Source organism: Primulina eburnea, unplaced genomic scaffold (assembly GCF_022965805.1).
Source record: "Primulina eburnea isolate SZY01 unplaced genomic scaffold, ASM2296580v1 ctg101, whole genome shotgun sequence".
Lineage (NCBI taxonomy): Eukaryota > Viridiplantae > Streptophyta > Magnoliopsida > Lamiales > Gesneriaceae > Primulina > Primulina eburnea.
The window spans coordinates 1-3,718 of NW_027330557.1; the positions used below are offsets into that span (position 1 = coordinate 1).

Below are 3,718 nucleotides of genomic sequence, written 5' to 3' on the forward strand. Positions count from 1 at the left end.
ATGTTAATGGATCGTAAATGAATACACACTATAAAAAACTTTTATTATAACTAAATTAATAACCTTTTGGTCACTTTGTTAAAGAAAAAAGATTAAGATAGAGTGTGCTTATTAAACTTTGAAATACAAATTATTCTCCCAAAGAATATTATATTTATACTTTCCACACTTCACAGTTCTTCGTACGTAGAATGCGCTCTTGAACTCAATATGAGACCAAATTGATTGCGTGCAAATCTACATTAACCGGTTTCGATTGTTCACGTACTCACTTTAATAATAAAAATATTATTTATCTACACAAACTCGTAATATTTCTAAAGGGCCCGGACCAAATCGAATCGAATCGATCGAATTGTAAAAGAATTAGATAGAATATTAACATATCAACATGAAACTCGATTTTGGGTACCATCTAACAAACAATTAACGGGGAATGGGATAAATCATAGGACTGTCCATTGTATCTTCTTGGATAAATGTGCTCCAGGACTAATTTCTGGGACTAAACTGATTGGATACAATCTAATGCATGTCCTGATTGTTCACCTAAAAGGGCCTCATTTCTACTCTATCTTCTTTCTGAATCCATGGATGTTGGTTTGATTTCCTTATCCCTTCAAGCTCCAATGTCACTTCTTTCATGTTGGCCTTCATCACTTTTCAAATTCAGACATCTCTTCACAAGCTCACCAATTCGTTGCAACTGCTCGAAACTACCTTCTTTCAAGATTCGAGGCTCGAGAATTTGAACAGGCGGTTTTCTTTGACGGACATGATGAAATATGTGGCTATTTTCCTCTCTCTTCTGATTAGTAGGTGAAACGGGGGCTTCTTCTCCCAGTTATTGCTCGGCAAGAACGACCCCAAAGCTGTAAACGTCGCTTTTTTCTGTTAACTGGCCTGTTTGGAAGTACTCGGGGTCAAATAGCCTAAGGTCCCCTGAACAAGAGTTGTCACTTGTGTTTTGGTTTAAAGGGACCAGTCTTGAAGCTCCGAAATCCGATATTTTTGTGTATAGATACGAGTCGTCTAGAAGAATGTTGCTGGACTTTACGTCTCTGTGGATAATAGGCATCGAAGCTGCCGAGTGGAGATAGGCAAGTGCACCAGCAATTCAGCTGCAATTCTCAAACGGCTACTCCAAGAAAACCAAGTCGCTTCAGCCTGTTTTGTATGTGATGAAAGATGTACCGTTTGATATAAACTCGTAAACCGTAAAGGAACTTCGCTCTCTAAGCAACATCCCAAAAGCTTGACGACATTTCGATGGTTCACTTGGGTTAAAATAATCACCTCTTTTATAAATTGCTCGATTTGGTTCTGGTCCATGGTCCTTGATTTTTAATGGCGACTACTCGCCGATCGGATAGGATTCCTTTGTAAACAGTGCCATAACCACCCACCGGCCAGGATACGGTCTTCTGAGTAGTTGTTAGTGGCCTTTTCTAGCTCTTTTGCGGAAAGATCTTACTCGACTCGACTCCACCCTCCACATCGAATTGTTTCTTCATAAGGAACCCGCCCTTTTGTTGGAAAAATTCTCTCTCATTATAACAAGTTTTCTTTTCTTGATTCCAAAATAAAGCCATGTGATACTAGTAAAAATGGACAGCAATCCAATACTGAAACCTGGATACACAAATTGACAATATTTAAATTATACTTGACACTCTTATGAATCATAATATATACACAATATATTATTTGTGATATTGTCACAAACTTGGTAAATAAATTACCTAAGAGAATTTTATTGCTGGAAACTGAGAATTTACAGCAATGCAACCATGTTTATCATTTCTTCCATCTCCAGAGTATCCTTTTTGCAATAACAATTAAAACTCCCTGGAGTGTTTGTGCAATTACCTTTGCATCACATGGATTGCTATTACATTCATTTATATCTGTCACAAACAACGACATTATTTTGTTAAGATCAATAAGCCCAAATATTGAAAAGAAAAAACTAAATACAAGCATGATTTTACAATTTTGCGAAGAGGCCCCTCCTTAAGAAAGAAGCCAATTCTATTTTAAAAAATAAACAGAGAGAAGTTAATTTTGATGGGTATTTTTATTAATTTTCTATGACGATTTTTAGGTTACCTTTCAAGAAAGGTTTCTTGTGAGATGGTCTCACGAATATTTATTTGTGAGATATGTCAATCTACTGAATTCACAATAAAAGTAATACTCTTAGCATAAAAAGTAATATTTTTTCATGGATGACCAAATAGATATCTGTCGCACAAAATACGACTCGTGAGAGCGTCTCACATAAGTTTTTACCCCCCTTTTCAAACGCTCAATGACTAATTTCAATCATTTCTTTATTGCAAAGTCAAACATATAAACTACTCTAAACAACAATATGCAATTTTAAAAACATTTACTAACCTGTGCAGCCTGGACTAAATACGGATTGCCTTCATACCCCGCTGTGCAATACATCTGTATCCTCCAAGACCCGTGTCTGAATCAACACAAACACTATTATTTCTACAAGCAAAATCAGCAGATTTCTTAGCTTCCTCACATTTTCCACCCAAGCGCCCAATCAATTACAATAGGAACTTCCTGAATCGTCATGTTCTGAAAATTCTCGTCCGAAAATCCAACCCGAAACTTAAACGCGTCCTGATCTCCCACAAAGCGTACCCACAAGCATCAACTCCAAACGTTGTATGGTTACTGAGACTCCCGAGAGCTGATCCAAAATTCTTTAAACCTTTCGGATCGGGGTCTGACAGCAGCCAATCCCGTACAATATCCGTCCAGTAAATCACTCTGTTGTGAGCAAAGTGACAAACATCCGCTTGTAAGTTCCTGCCACTGGTACCAACAATCACAGCCAAATCGTCGCAAGCCCCACTACTGTAAACTTGTTGAACTCAGAAAAGCTGTAGGGAGATCCTGTCAGGTCGATGGCTGTCGGGTTTTCCCTGGTGGTAATTCCCGACTCTGTGTAGCATCTCACAGCAAACCGAGTTTTTTATCCGTATTTCACTATCAATATGTTTAAAACTTCAATACACGGTGTAATGGTGGAGTTTTAGGCGGGTGACGGAATTATCACATTTATGTCAAACCAGGGGTCAATCGAACAGCCTGAGTTGTTTCCAATGCCAAAGGGGAATGGAACAGTTACATCTCCGCACTTCGTTTCGCAACCAGGTTTTGCTATATTTGATCCTTGGCTGAAAGATTTTCTTGGGACAGTTAAATGGTGGAAGAATTGGACGGGGGATGATCAGAGAATGCCATGAAAGGGAGAATAGAATCAAGATTACAGATTTAGGAAGCTTGTATTTTATCTTCATGACTCTTGGAAACAGGCTTGTTCAGGAGTTGTCTAGCACAAATTTTTCTGAAGGGAATGCATATATAATCCACAGAGGTACAAGAAGCAATTTTTGAAAATTTCGGACAAGACACAAATCGTGTGTTTTTGCACAAGAATGCCGGCCCTTGTGCCTGGTGAGTACGTTATTCTTGTTTCCGAGTCTGACAACTAACAATATAGTTAGTATAAAATTTAAACAATGATTGCCTGAGAATTAGGCAGGCCGGCAATATTTTTTTAATCTACATAATTAAACTTATAAAGACAAGATCTTTCAATGTGGGACTTTGGTTGCATCCCAACATGGTGGAAAATGGTATAGTTATAAATTGTTCCACGGCCGTAAAGTATGTATTTGAATGATAACACGAA

The 3,718-nt window shown here is 37.9% G+C and overlaps 1 pseudogene; it reads right to left on the reverse strand.

The window, feature by feature from the left end:
* Window positions 1-505: 505 nt before the first annotated feature.
* Window positions 506-3,200, reverse strand: LOC140820400 (putative wall-associated receptor kinase-like 16; annotated as a pseudogene).
* Between the last annotated feature and the right edge of the window lie 518 nt (window positions 3,201-3,718).